The following is a 16,098-nucleotide window of genomic DNA, read 5'->3' on the forward strand; positions in this document are numbered from 1 at the left end:
TGTGTCGTAAGCTACCGCCCAGGGATTTAACCTATACAACCAACTCTTAAATACAGAGCGGTTTTCTACTGTGAATACCGGAATTAACGTAAGAAAAATGTATGAGACTCCTTGGCAAGCCTAGTCAAAAATTTTAATGCAACGTGGTAAACCTTTAATCCGTTCAACGACATTCGTCTCGTAACTTTACACTTTTCCATGGAGCGCACTAAATGCCATTCTTCATTTTCGATTTTCGTATTATGAAATTCATTCTTGGTATCAGTATGCGCTTCGTACATTTCTACATAAGTTAATAGTAGCAAATAAATATATAAAAGTGCATTCTTCCATTGGTCTATAGCATGAAGCCTAAAGTAGCGTTTTAGCTAGGACGCTGGTTGTATGTACTGAGTTTCATTAGAAGTGTCCCACAACATCTGACGTTACATTTATAGAGAGTCTGATGATTAATCAGTAGTTTCGCTAGTGACCCATCTCTGAGTGTCTATGAGATAGGGAAAATAATTGTAGCTTTAACTAACAGTCTTTTCGACCAGTTGCTGGAAATTTATAATTAATTAAATTTTTGAGATTATAGGGTTTTTAACAAGTTACAGTTTTCTAATTGAATGTTACATATTAATGAAAGAGGAAAACACTAAAAGCGATGGGAAAGTAACGTATAGCAAAACGGTATTTATTACCGGTTTCAGTAATCATTATTGTAACGACAAGGAAAATGTTCCAATCTTATTTTTATACGCAAATTTATTAGTACAGGGAGCTAAAATGGCTACAGTGGAAGATCAACATGGATATTTTTCACAGTGAACAACACCAGTATGCCTGATGTAAAGTTTGAAAATGGAATTATGAAATAAATCGGAATTATTGACTCGGTTTGTAGTTCTGTACTTCATCTGTTCTACTTGATTCAGTCACCTTTCAAGAAAAATCTCACTGTTATCACGGCCAAAAACATTGTAGATATCACGGCCAAAAACATTGTAATCTCAGAGCTACAGCAATATCACTACATTTTACATTACGGATACTTAATATGTTGTGCCTGGAGTCGACAGTCCTCTGTTTACAATGTGTGTATTTAACACGTGTGGTGAGCTATGATTCAGTTCCTTTTTAAACATCTGTTTTAGTTTTTAATATTTCGTAGTTACTCTATTCTAAACTCAAAGTTATCTCATCCTCTTAATTAGTCCATAATTTTCTCTTGCATAAATTGTAGACAAGAAGTAGCTCCAGGTTGAACGTAATTTGATTGACTTTTAAGAAGATGCTTCAAACGACGACAATACATGGATTCTGAATCAGTATAAACGTAAGAAATGCCGCTGTAACCACCTCCTACTGCGTTCATGGAGTCGTTACTTCTAAGATGATACCACATTCAAACAGTTCAACTGTGACGCTCCTATCATGGTGTCCATAAGTTAAGCATACTCATGAAATGAGATGATGGTGTCGTACAGTTGTAACATAAAACTAAATTGCAAGACATTTTACATACAGTAATGTCCAAAGCTTGTGTTAGAAAAGTCCTGAAACTCAAAATACACATTTGAAATATACAACAAAACTTAAAAATGTGCTCTACTACAGTAAATTAATTAATATAGAGTATTTGGAGTCTTTGCTATCACACATGGTCTTTACGAGGTGCTTTTAACGCCTTTAGCTGTGATATTTTCTTACTGAGAAAGACTAATGCGGCGGCCTCGTGCACATTTTAACGGGCTACGGATCTTCTCCCACACCATCCAAGACCGTTGAGTAGGATTCAGATCCGTAGATTTTGTTTCCAGTCCATGTAATGAATATTTTACTTGCGAGGAAGTCTTCCATCAAAGCAGTTCGAAAGGAAGGAAGAAGTGAGATTAGAATTTAACGTCCCGCCGACGACGAGATCAATAGAATCCGAGTCGGAGTAGCTGCTCGGGTGAGACGGACGGGTGGTTCCCTTCCAAAGGCTCTATCTCGCTATTCACCTCAATTAGTTTAGAGGAACGTATATCAGGATGATCAGACGTGGATTTGAACATGGCTCCTCCAGAATTTGAATCCAATGCACTAACCAGTGTACCATTTCCTCCGATCAGAGCAGTCTGATGTGTATGGGAGCTGTCGCTTATGAAGAGGAGACCTCCACCAACTGCACCTCTAGAAACTTGCGCATGTGGTCGTAGGAGAGATGTAAGTCTACAGCGGGCTATTGTACCGTATAATACCGTACGTAAGCGTAGACTACGGTAGTTCTCCTAGTAGCTTTTGTCAATTAAGGCCACACCCGCGTTGCCTATACATTGGGTATGTTACATACCTATCGGTAATTACCTCATAACGATCACTTTCGTTAAGTATGCGATCAGAGTCTTACTAGACTCCCCTAAAAACCAGAGGCGATGAACCATGTAGAAACTGATATATGAAAAGCCAGATAACATACGGAACAGTTTTGTTCTATATAGTTATTACTCAAGAATAAACAGCATTTGTAGCAAAACTGAAACAGTGAACGCTTAATGCTGGTTTTATCCGAAAATTGTTGATCTATAACGTGAAACAAGTGGACGTTGTAATAAAAATAAAGAAAGCCATCCAGAATTATTATACAGCGCTAGAAAACAAATTTCTCAACAGTAGCGTAAAAAGACGCAAAACAAAAATATATCAAACATTGCTTCAATACTTCGTAGAACTTACATAAAACACGTTTCTGTTATCCATAAACAACTTTCGAATTTATCAATAATAACAAGAAACTCTTGCCTGTGATCATGATGAAGAACATTCTACTGAGTACAAAATAACAATATTAATTACATAGATTTTTTAAGTTGTAAACAGTACTTGCATCAAAAGTAATTGTTTTGTTACATAAAAGGGCAGAAATTACTCGATAAACTAATTTTTATTACTTCAAAATGCAATTGCTATTCTGTAAGGATATAAAATATACAGTGGACTAACACTGAATGATGTGCGGCTGTGATTATTTGCAAAACAACCAACCGCATTTTACGTAAACACCAAGTGAAAACCATCTTACGTCCTCCAAGAGCCTTCTTGGTAGTGTCAAGGACAACCTAGGTCTACGTAAATCAGGGGTTTATCAGATACCATGCCAATGCGGTAGCGTATACATAGGTCAGACCATTCGTACCATTGAGGACCGATGCCGAGAAAATCAACGGCACACTAGACTGCAACAGCCCAGTAAGTCGGCAATCGCTGAGCATTGCCTGTCGGAACTCCACAGTATGGATTATGACCAAACCAAAGTTCTGATACAGACTTCCAAATGCTGGGACTGTGTCATCAAAGAAGCCAAAGAGATTAGAGTAATGGAGCCACAACTAAATCGTGACAGCAGTTACATCCTTAGCAAGGCGTGGGAACCCACGATCACCCAGATTAAGAACAAAAAGGATATTTCCCAGAGTGTACCGACTTCGGGGGAAGAGGGAAGAATAACGAGAGCGGTGCCGGCAGACCCTCCTGAACGAGAATACCTAGGACGCAGCGCCCAGACGGCGGGAGAACGGATGCTGTACCTGGACCACGCGCGGGGCGCGGATCGCACCGACTCATAGGAAGCGCCTGAGGGAGGATGGGGATTGTGCTACATATACCTGGCGCCGGCCCACCGCCGGTCAGTACATCAGCGCACCTGATGATGGCAACTTGGTCGATTGCCGAAATATTGTGTCCTTTGCACACTCATACCAGGCTGTCCACCCGAGATTTATTTCGTCATAAAATACGCCTGCAGAAATTGAAGAATCACAACCAACCAAACAAACAGAAACAAAGAGAAGTCGTCGGCTCCCAGTTTGTCTCTTACACATTCATTTACTTTTCTTACCCTACCATTTTTACCAGTACTACAGGTAATCCTACCATTTATTACGTCATTTATGTAGTGTACCAAACCTACCAAACCCTAGTTTGGTAGAGCGCAACTCTATGTTATACAGTCATTTCTGTACCTCTGGGCGTTAGCAGTATTCCACCACAATGTACAGTGACTCTTACACACGGTCCCATCTCCGCAGTTTTACCAAACGGGCACTCTTTACACTCATAAACAAGTCGCTGGATTTCGCTGTGCACTTAAGGCCTCTTAACGGTTCTCCACTTCATACTGGCGTACGAAGAACATTTCTCCTTTCAAGGAATCGTCGTCATGAAACGACCCTTTGGTGCACCTTCAGCTCTTCTCATACAGATAGGTGACTGAACTGTTTCAAGGGCTCCCAGATTTCTGTCCTTCAGGACATCGTATAAATGTCGGCTTTGTCGCATTACATTGGTAAATTCTTCAAGAGGTTACACTCAACTTTCATCGAAAGTGGGCTGTAAGATGGATCGACTTGGAAACGTGACAGAACGGCATAAATGAGCTCTCCTCTTTGGAGCTGTCCATGACCACACCGAGAATGAAGTTTCCCAGTATGTTGGTATATCAGCGTGTCCGGTACATTGGTGTGGAGTACATTTTCAATCATGCAATGCAGCATAAGAACAGTGCTTATACAAAGACACTACCTTGAGTTGTTAAACTACCATAGATTATCAGATGTAAGTGTAGACTACGTAGCTTCCCCAGTGGAATTGCTCATTTAAGATCCTACTGGCATTATCTGTACGTTATGTGTGTTGCATATGTATCCATCGTTACCTGATTTCGATCACTTTCTTTGCGTATGCGATCGGTGCCTTACAAGATTCCCCTAGAAACTGGAAGCGGTGAACCATATAGAAGAAACTGAGTGAGGATATATAAAGGGACGCGTATCCTACGCAACATGTTTGCTCTATATTAAGCTACTGCTTTTTACTGATAAATAAACAGCATTTATAACAAAATTGAAATTGCCAATGCTTAATTCAGGTTTTATTCGAAAATTGCTGATTTATAAAGTGAAGTAGAGGGTTGTTCCAGCAAAAATGAAAAAAAAGCTATACAGATTTATCATGTAGAGCTAGAAAACGCAATTTCCTCAGAAAAAAGATAAAATTTAAAAAATCGCAAAATAAAAATAAATCAAACATCGCTTCATTACTTTGTTGAGCTTATATAGAACAAATTTCGCACTTATCACAAAAAATAACAGAAAGCTCTTGCCTTTGATCACGAAGAAAAACGTTTCATTGAGTACGAAATAACAACAACAATTACACTGATTTTTTCATGTTTGTGCATGTAAACTGTACTTACATGAAAAGTAGTTGCTTCGGTTACATAAAAGCGGAGGCGTTGCGTGATCAATTAATATTCCTTACTTATAAAATGCAACCTATATTTTGTAAGGATATAAAATACACAGTGGATTAATTCTCAAAGGTGTGTGGTTCTGTTTATGTGCAAAACAAACAAAGAAGCAAAACACAAAGGGAAGTCGTTGGCTCCCAGTTTGCCTCACATAGATTCATTTATGTATACTTGTTTCGTAAATAAAACTGCCTTTTCCTGCTACTAGTAGCAGCAGGAAAAGGCAGTTTTATTTGCAAACCAAGTATACATAAATGAATCTATGTGAGACAAACTGGGAGCTACACAAACAAACTTGTCATTTATGTATCTTCGCCTACTGACGCTAACAATACTACAAGTAATCCTACCTTTTACTACGACATTTATGTACTGTACCAAAGCAACCAAACAGTGGTTTTTGCAGAGCGCAACTCTAATGCCATCCAAAAGGCACCGGAGACGAATGTGACGCCTTGTCAGTGACAGTTGCTTTCATACCAGATTGGAGTTTCTGCTGTTAGTGAATGCAGATCCATCTCAACCATTCTCTGAACGTACATTGCTGAAGGCACTACATGCAACTGAAATTTGGAGTTGGGTACCTTGCAAAATGCAATTGCTCAAAGCTGCACATAAAACTGCATGTCATCAGTGGGCCAAGCAATACAGAAACTAGACAGTGACTGACTAGACGTGGATAATGTAGTACGACGAATCGGGATTTCGCCTCTTTTAAAATGATGCAAGGCGTCCATGCTCCGATAGCTGAATGATGCATTTAACCCGCAGTATGCGGAGGATGTACTTCAGGTCGGAGATGGTTCCGTCATGTTTTGGTAGTGTTTTTCACACCATGACTTTGGCTCAATCATTCAGGTAACTGTTAACATTAACCAGAATATTTATTTCGCCTTATCGGAGCTCGACTGACTCTCTAAATCACCCGACGTTAATCCCATAGAAAATGTAGGACTATTTAGAACAGCGGGTCAAACGTAGGAAACAGTATCCCTGCAGTTTATTAGTTCTGTGGGATGTAGTCATCAATGAGTGGATTCAGATGGCTATGGCATATGTGAAGAAACTTATTGAGCCTCTTCCTTGTGGAACTGAGATCATTATCACGGCCAGAGACGGTGTTATACGGTACGGCTTGGGTGTGACTAATTTCTTTTGTCCAATGTGCTAATTATGGGTGTAGCGCAGTGATTCTCGTTAGCTTTGAATTATATACCCATTCGAAGTAGAGTACCCTTTCACAAACATACTAACACAAATCCGAATTTTGGAAAGTCATATAGTGATATAAGGTTATTGTTCACCTATTCTCATTTCATTTTTCTTTTTTCCCAATTTTATCTGTTGGACGCAAATACATGTATTGCAGTTGCATCGAATTCGCAGCAGACGTTCTTGCCACATTTTCTTGCATTGAATATGCGATAATTATTGTGTTTTTCTTAGTACATGCAAACTATCGCAACCTCATCTTCGACAAGACAGTCTCAAAGGCACTTGTTGTTGTTGTTGTTGTGGTCTTCAGTCATGAGACTGGTTTGATGCAACTCTCCATGCTATTCTATCCTGTGCAAGCTGCTTCATCTCCCAGTACGTACTGCAGCCTACATCCTTCTGAATATGCGTAGTGTATTCACTCTTGGTCTCCCTCTACGATTTTTACCCTCCACGCTGCCCTCCAATACTAAATTGGTGATCCCTTGATGCCTCAGAACATGTCCTACCAACCCATCCCTTCTTCTAGTGAAATTGTGCCACAAACTCTTCTTCTCCCCAATTCTGAACCAAGTGTTAGCTATGATTAAGTTATGCTCTGTGCAAAATTCTACCAGGCGGCTTCCTCTTTCATTTCTTAGCCCCAATCCATATTCACCTACTACGTTTCCTTGTCTTCCTTTTCCTACTACCGAATTCCATTCACACATGACTATTAAATTTTCGTCTCCCTTCACTATCTGAATAATTTCTTTTATCTCATCATACATTTCTTCAATTTCTTCGTCATCTGCAGAGCTAGTTGGCATACAAACTTGTACTACTGTAGTAGGTGTGGATTTCGTGTCTATCTTGGCCACAACAATGCGTTCACTATGCTGTTTGTAGTAGCTTACCCGCACTCCTATTTTTATTCATTATTAAACCTGAATGAGATTTTCACTCTGCAGCGGAGTGTGCGCTGATATGAAACTTCCTGGCAGATTAAAACTGTGTGCCCGACCGAGACTCGAACTCGGGACCTTTGCCTTTCGCGGGCAAGAGCTGTACCAACTGAGCTACCGAAGCACGACTCACGGCCGGTACTCACAGCTGTACTTCTGCCAGTACCTCGTCTCCTACCTTCCAAACTTTACAGAAGCTCTCCTGCGAACCTTGCAGAACTAGCACTCCTGAAAGGAAGGATATTGCGGAGACATGGCTTAGCCACAGCCTGGGGGATGTTTCCAGAATGATATTTTCACTCTGCAGCGGAGTGTGCGCTGATATGAAACTTCCTGTCAGATTAAAACTGTGTGCCCGACCAAGACTCGAACTCAGGACCTTTGCCTGCAGAGTGAAAATCTCATTCTGGAAACATCCCCCAGGCTGTGGCTAAGCCATGTCTCCGCAACATCCTTTCTTTCAGGAGTGCTATTTCTGTAAGGTTCGCAGGAGAGCTACTGTAAAGTTTGGAAGGTAGGAGACGAGGTACTGGCAGAAGTAGAGCTGTGAGTACCGGGCGTGAGTCGTGCTTCGGTAGCTCAGTTGGTAGAGCACTTGCCCGCGAAAGGCAAAGGTCCCGAGTTCGAGTCTCGGTCGGGCACACAGTTTTAATCTGCCAGGAAGTTTCATTATTAAACCTACTCCTGCTTTACCCCCATTTTGATTTTGTATTTATGATCCTGTATTCACCTGACCAAAAGTCTTGTTCCTCCTGCCACCGAACTTCACTAATTCCCACTGTATCTAACTTTAACCTATCCATTTCGCTTTTTAAATTTTCTAACCTACCTGCCCGATTAAAGGATCTGACATTCCACGCTCTGATCCGTAGAACGCCAGTTTTCTTTTTCCTGATAACGGCGTCCTCTTGAGTAGTCCCCGCCCGGAGATCCGAATGGGGGACTATTTTACCTCCGGCATATTTTACCCACGAGGACACCATCATCATTTAACCATGCAGTAAAGCTGCATGCCCTCGGGAAAAATTGCGGCTATAGTTTCCCGTTGCTTTCAGCCGTTCGCAGTACCAACACAGCAAGGCCGTTTTGGTTAGTGTTACAAGGCCAGATCAGTCAATCATCCAGACTGTTGCCCCTGCAACTACTGAAAAGGCTGCTGCCCCTCTTCAGAAACGACACGTTTGTCTGGCCTCTCAACAGATACCCCTCCGTTGTGGTTGCACCTACGGTACGGCTATCTGTATCGCTGAGGCACGCAAGCCTCCCCACCAACGGCAAGGTCTATGGTTCAAAGCAAAATATAAATCGAAATCCAGACTCAAGCGAATACATGAATCGACGATTCTTCCTAGCTATGTGGCGACGCCCTTTGCTCATACCATATGGCAGAAGTTTAAATTTTCGTTTTCGTTGTGTGTGTGTGTGTGTGTGTGTGTGTGTATGTGTGTGTGAAACTAAAGGAAGGATATAGTATTATGTGTACCTGTAGAGCGCTGGAATGGCATTGAGAGAATGGTGATCCAGTCCGTGTCCGCGCATTCTGATTTGGATTTCCCTGAAATATTTCAGATTAATGCTGAACAAATTCCTTTAAAACAAGTCACGTCCGATTTTCTGTTTTACCTTTCCACTTGGGATTTATGTTTCTTCTCTAACAACATTGTATACCACTGAATATTAGACCCTATTTTTTTCAGTTTCTTTCTTTTATTAGCTTACTAGCTGAGTATCTGGCGTTGCCCGGGTATGTATTTATTCCTATCTTCTATTAGTCCATCTCCTCCTCCCCCTCCCGCTGACCATCTCCGTCTCTTTCCTTTCTCTGTTAGTCTCCTCTCCTCCCCTCTCTCTATCCATCCCCTCCTCCCCCCACTCCCTGTTCATCTCCTCCTCCACCCTTTCTCTGTCAGTTTCCTTCTCCCGTCTCTCTATTCATCTCCTGCTCCTCCCTCTCCCAACTCCCCCTCCCCCCCCCCCCAGCTCTGCCTATCTCTTCCACCCATTGTCTCTGTCCATCTCCTTCGCTGTCTGTCCGCCTCCTCCTCCCCTGCCTTCTCTCTCCACGTTACCACGATCATCCCAGTGACAGGCTCGTGACTGTTACCCCCACAGTATTCCTTTCCAGCTCGTAACTAATGTCGTTACTATAACCTGGTTGCAATTGTTCCAGGGGTTCAGGATGAACTTTTCAGCCACATATATTTAACATATTTTACATGTATTTGTACACATATTTCACCTGTATCTCCAGTGAATTTCGTTACTGCCTGCAAAATGTGTCCAAAATGCAGTTGGTAGTCAAGAAGGAATAAATCAAAACATCATGCTTCATGCGGCAATTTTTCTGCATAAACAGCGAAAATGTAGTAAGCGATACATGTTTTTCCTTTCATCGCTTTGTATAGTTTGTCAGTGAGAAAAAGTTGGAAATTATGTGTGAAGTGTGCTGCAAGTCACTAAGCGCTCTCATTATCAAATACTGAACGACTAAAGCATTTGCCGGCCAGTGTGGCCGAGCGGTTCTAGGCGCTACAGTCTGGAACCGTGCGACCGCTCCGGTCGCAGGTTCGAATCCTGCCTCGGGCATGGATGTGTGTGATGTCCTTAGGTTAGTTAGGTTTAAGTAGTTCTAAGTTCTAGGGGACTGCTGACCTCAGAAGTTAAGTCCCATAGCGCTCAGAGCCATTTATGACTAAAGCATTTAAATAGAAAGAACGATATTGAAGAAATTCAAAAGAAAGAAGGACTATTAGGAAAAAACTAGGCCCCAAAATTACTGATGGAGAAATTTACAGGCTGAAAAGAAATAAGGAAATGGAAGAATACATAGACGTACACGATGGCCTGAGAAAACGAAAACTTAAATTTTATGGGCACATTAAAAGAATTGCACCCACTAGATTGACAAACAAATAGTAGAATTCTACGAAAACAGAAGTAAGGCCAAAACTGAGCCAATTAAATCAGTCGCTGCGATTAAGGAGGATCTTAAAGTAGCCTGTATAGCTCAGGCAGACGTTTCAGATAGAAAAACATTCAGGCAGAAGATATTTGCTTGAAAAGTTGGTCAGAGGGAAAATAGAAACCGACTGCAACACCGTGGTCTGATGAAAGACAGAGACTTCATTCTGAAAGGACGAAACAAATTTGGACACAAAGGAAGGCCAACCATCAAAAGTGACATTGATGGATAGTACCTCGCGTGGTCCTTTTGGGCCTATATGTGAATGATAATAATAAATTAAGAGAATTTGCGCGTCATGGGTTACACTGCTTTCTCATCCCCACCCATCCTGCCCCGTACTAGTTTGATAGGTATGTGGTTCTTATCCCCACAGCGATCTTTCCAGACAGTAAGTGATATGTGTGCTAAGTTTGGCTGAAATCGGTCCACTGGTATAAGAAGAGGTGTGGAACATATATACATACATTTTTTTAAATATCTATAGATGCTTTTTGTAGGTAATACAATGAGTGTAGAGTAGGCACTGAATACGTCCTGTGAATGTACATAAGGAACAAGTGAGTGGAAGCACACTGCTGGCCATTAAAACTACAACACAGCGAATGGGTCACGCAACAGATATCAAATTTTAATCAGTTGTACTACATGCTTGAATTTACAGATGATTAGTATTTCACTCCCACGGACTGTCAGGACGGCGACCAGCCGACCATTGTTGCGGCTTCCACTAACGCAGAAACAGCAGAGAGGCGTGCCGATATTGGTGCGCCCACGTACATCATTGGACAGAGGAGTAACTCCAGGTCGACGAGATATAGTTCAGTACCTAAGCACGAAAGGGTCTAGAGAGAACGCATTCGTCATCGTCATGCGGATGACACACGTGGCGTGGTGGTGTTTGGTGACATTTGGTACACAACACTGTCACCTCTGGCTGGCATAAGCAATAATAATTTGCACAGCAGCCGCTAAATCTGTGACGTGTTAAGACCGGTGACTGTACTCTATCTTCGAGTCCTCCGTGATGTAATCTTCCAACAAGATAACGCAAGACCGCGCGTTGCCTGTGCTTTTCCGACCTACCTCGCTCGATATGGAGGGTGTTGGACTGTTACCCTGGCTTACACGTTCTCCGGATTTCTCATCCATTCAAAACACCTGGTCCTATGCTCCCGAGAGATGGCATGCTACTACTCGCCAACCACTACGACTGGTGAACTGTGGCAGAATTGAAGCAGCACGGAATGATGTACCCGTACCTATCACCCAATCTCAGTTCGATACGATAATCAGTCGAGTTAAATCCATTGTTGCCACCAGAGCTGGAAATTTTGTGTACTAAATGTCAGGCCCTTTATGCCCCTAAGGATCTTCATAATCATTGTAATAAATCAAGCCCTATAAAAGCTCTGTGTATTAAATCTCTGGCCCTTTATGCCCCTAACGATCTGCATAATTATTTTAATAAATCAAGCCCTATCGAAATCTCTCCACCCCAACAGAAATCTATAACCGCTGGTTGTTCGCTCTGTCGGAACTTCTTATGATTTATGAAGTATTTAATTCATTATTTTGGACGCTTATGTAGTTTTCTAGTACTTGGGCGAAACTTTACCACATACGTACTTTTCCATTTATATATCGATAGTTACTTATGCTACGATATTATAACATGAAAATCAGTTTTCGAATAAACAATAGTAAAAGCATGTAAAACAAAATATTATCACTTATTCTTCTTTTGCAAAGTCCGTTTGATGTTGTTCAGAGAACTTGTTACTACTTATATTTTTATCGATTTAACAATCGATATCAGGTCAAATATGTAGCGAACATAGAGTCAGTAACTTTAGAAATATTCACCTTATTTTAATATCCCTATCAATATGTGTCATTATCACAATTATTTAAAAGAATTTGCACTTGTGAATTATAGCCATTAATGTGAAACTATGTTAATAATAAAAGACGCAAGTCACCTAGATAGTAACCTGACCTACAGAACTTGTTGGACTGGTTTTCTGATTCGGGGGAGGGAACCAAACAGCGATGTCATCGGTCCCATCGGGTTAGGGGAGGATGGGGAAGGAAGTAGGCCATGCCCTTTGAAAGGAACCATCCCGGCTTTTACCCTAAGCGATTTAGGGAAATCACGGAATACCTAAATCAGGATGGTCGGACGCGGGTTTGAACCGTCGTCCTCCCGAATGCGGATCCAGTGTGCTAACCGCTGTGCCACCTGGCTCGGTGTGCAGACCGTTTGGGAGCTCCCAGAATAATTGGTAATTCATATATATTATGTGTCTTAGTGCCAAATGAGACTCACTCTCACTCCGAGAATCTGTGAGAGAGAACGTGTGTGAAGGTCTTTGATTTGTGTTGTTAGAAAAACAATGGATAGCTTTTTATCTTTTATGTGCATTCCGAGTTCATATTTTCCTTGCGATTGTAGACAGTGTTTGTGACTGTGAAACGTATAATGTTAAATGCAAACAAATAGTTATGTTTCAAGCTTGTCATTTACGCATCCAAGGACCCACTGTAATGCATTTATACTACGCAGTTAAAGTAGTGGAAATCAGTATAAAGACGGGGTTCCACGAAAATAATAGTACCAAGTGTGAAGCATACATGTATTGAATTTACTATGAATTATATAGTTTCTTTTATAACACGAGTAAAAATTTTGGCGTTATCATTTCGTGAATGGAAATTGGTACAAGGGCTTTCTGTGTCGTGTTGTGTTATTGCGTTGTTAGTAGTTTGTCCGACCTCCGTTTATCCTTCCTAATTACCTTAAAAATTCTCTTCGGCATTGATTTTGTTAGGGTTTGTGGTTCTTGAGTGAAATAGTCACCCACTCTTCTCGTATCGCTCTTTTCGGCTCACATACGGCCTCAAATTGCCTCCCATTGCTATAAAAACGCCTAGCAAATATTCCCCAGAGGTTTTACACGGGATGTAAATCTGGGCTACGTGCTGACCAGGGCAAGACATCGATATCTTTATCTTCAAACTACTTTTCGGTTGTGCCAGAAGCATACACAGATGCATTATCTTGTTGAAACATTAGACTTTCGTCCCGTAAGTCCTCATTTACTCTAATCAGTTCTGTCTTTAGCATCTCATTGTACATGTTAGAGTTTATTCTAGTGTTCAGAAGATAATGCGGGACTTACTTTCAGCGCAAAAGGCTGCCCTAATCATAACACATCCACCATCAAAATTTCTGCTCATTCTTACCTGCTGCTCTGTTCTCAGCTGATGCCGATAACGTTGAAATCGATCCTGCCCATCTAAATTAAACTACTTATTATTACTGAAAATCACTTTATCCAATTCCGAAGCCCATGACATATGTTTTTGAGCAAACTCCAAATTAGCGTGCTAACGTTTGGTCGTTTAAGGTGGATTTCTTCAGTCGTTCCTTGAATGCAGGATGTTTTTCATGTGACAAAATATATCGTACACGTCTGACAGTTACTGACAACTGTAAAACACCACAAGTTGAGATGAATGACTGTTTGTGGCCATTGCTTTGCGGAAAAGTATCCCTTTGTGTGCCTCAAATAAGTTTCTACTTAGCGTATATTTTCCGATCTGTCCATATCATCACCAATGGTCATCACTTCGGACACCTTCTGTAAATGGACGTTCGTGCCACCTTTTTGAACTTCGGTTACCTTCAAAGACTTTACTGTTGCACATCATTGGATTCATCTCGATAGCCGCTATCAGAAAATAAGTGCCAAACTGTAACATTTCATTTACAAAAACGAAATTGGCATTCATATCTCTAAAGCGACCCCACCTAGCAACAAAAACCTAACGTGATATTATGGCCCCCGTTGTCCCATGCAACTTTTGTCCCACAAAATTTCCGGAGTTATCCTTTGTGGCAATAGATATTGACTCACCCTGTATACTGCACTACTGATGTCAAGTGCGAAACCATTTGACTGCATTTGGCCGCGCGGGATTAGCCGAGCGGTTTTAAGCGCTGCAGTCATGGACTGTGCGGCTGGTCCCGGCGGCGGTTCGAGTCCTCCCTCGGGCATGGGTGTGTGTGTTTGTCCTTAGGATACTTTAGGTTAAGTAATGTGTAAGCTTAGGGACTGATGATCTTAGCAGCTAAGTCCCATAAGATTTCACACACATTTGAACATTTTTTTGACTGAATTTGTCGGTATACTGGATTTCATATTATTGCATATACATTGTGCACAACTAGTCAAACTGACAATGTTAATTTTCCTGCAAACACCCATGCCTTTACACTGATTTCCACAACTGTATGAAGAACTCAATACACTGAAGTCGCCGGCCGCGGTGGCCGAGTGGTTCTAGGCGCTACAGTCCGGAACCGCGGGACTGCTGCGGTCGCAGGTTCGAATCCTGCCTCGGGCATGGATGTGTGTAGTGTCCTTACGTTAGTTGGGTTTAAGCAGTTCTAAGTTCTAGGGGACTGATGACCTAAGATGTTAAGTCCCATAGTGCTCAGAGCCATTTGAACCATTTTTTTTAATACTGAAGCCATCTGCAAGGTAAGTAAGTAACCGACTATATGTGTGAAGATTCCTTTCTTGGGATTTAATAATAAACATTGCTACAAAATTGATTATTACTCATGTGCAGTGATATTAACTTTTAATAATCTGAATATGAATAATAAAGAGAGAACCTTGACAATATTCAGTCATGTACTGTTCCTGCTGTACTTTATAACGATAATAAGTAAAATTTCGTTCTCTACTGTACTTCCTACATCTACATGTACATGGATACTCTACAAGTCACATTGAAGTGCCTGGCAGAGGGTTCATCGAACCACCTTCACAATAACTCTCTATTATTCCAGTCTCGTACAGCGCGCGGAAAAAACGAACACCTATATCTTTCCGTGCGAGCTCTGATTTCCCTTATTTTATTATGATGATCGTTTCTCTCTATGTAGTTCGGCGTCAACAAAATATTTTACGATTCGGAGGAGAAAGTTCGTGATCTAAATTTCGTGAGAAGATTCCGCCGCAACAAAATACTCATTTATTTTAATGATGTCCACCGCAAATCCTGTATCATTTCAGTGACACTCTCTCCCATATTTCGCGATAATGCAAAAGGTGCTGCCCTTCTTTGAACTTTCTCAATATACTCTGTCAGTCCTATCTGGCAAGTATCCTGCACCGCGCAGCAGTATTCTAAAATAGGATGGACAAGCGTAGTGTAGGCAGTCTCTTTAGTATATCTGTTACATTTTCTAAGTGTCCTGCCAATAAAACGCAGTCTTTAGTTAGCCTTCCCCCACAACATTTCTTATGTGTTCCTTCCAATTTAAGTTGTTCGTAATTGTAATTCCTAGGTATTTAGTTGAATTTACGGCCTTCAGATTTGACTGATTTATCGTACAATCGAAGTTTAACCGATTGCTTTTAGCACTCATGTGGATGACCTCATACTTTTCGATATTTAGGGTCAGTCGGCAATTGTCAATTTTTTCCTCATACAGATACCGTTGTAAATCGTTTTGCAATTTGTTTTAATCTTCTGATGACTTTACTAGTCGAAAACGACAACATAATCTGCAGACAGCCTAAGACGGCTGCTCAGATTGTCTCCCAAATCGTTCCTGTACATAAGGAACAGCAAAGGGCCTATAACACTACCTCGGGGAACGCCATAAATCACTTCCGTTTTCTGCC

General features: G+C 41.2%; 1 protein-coding gene across 1 annotated transcript in view; it reads left to right on the forward strand.

Annotated features, from left to right (window-relative positions):
- The window catches only part of LOC126470928 (proclotting enzyme), a 283,061-nt gene that overhangs the window by 52,794 nt on the left and 214,169 nt on the right, over nt 1-16,098 (forward strand). The window lies entirely within an intron of this gene.

The sequence above is a fragment of the Schistocerca serialis genome, chromosome 3 (genome assembly GCF_023864345.2).
Source record: "Schistocerca serialis cubense isolate TAMUIC-IGC-003099 chromosome 3, iqSchSeri2.2, whole genome shotgun sequence".
Classification (NCBI taxonomy): domain Eukaryota; kingdom Metazoa; phylum Arthropoda; class Insecta; order Orthoptera; family Acrididae; genus Schistocerca; species Schistocerca serialis.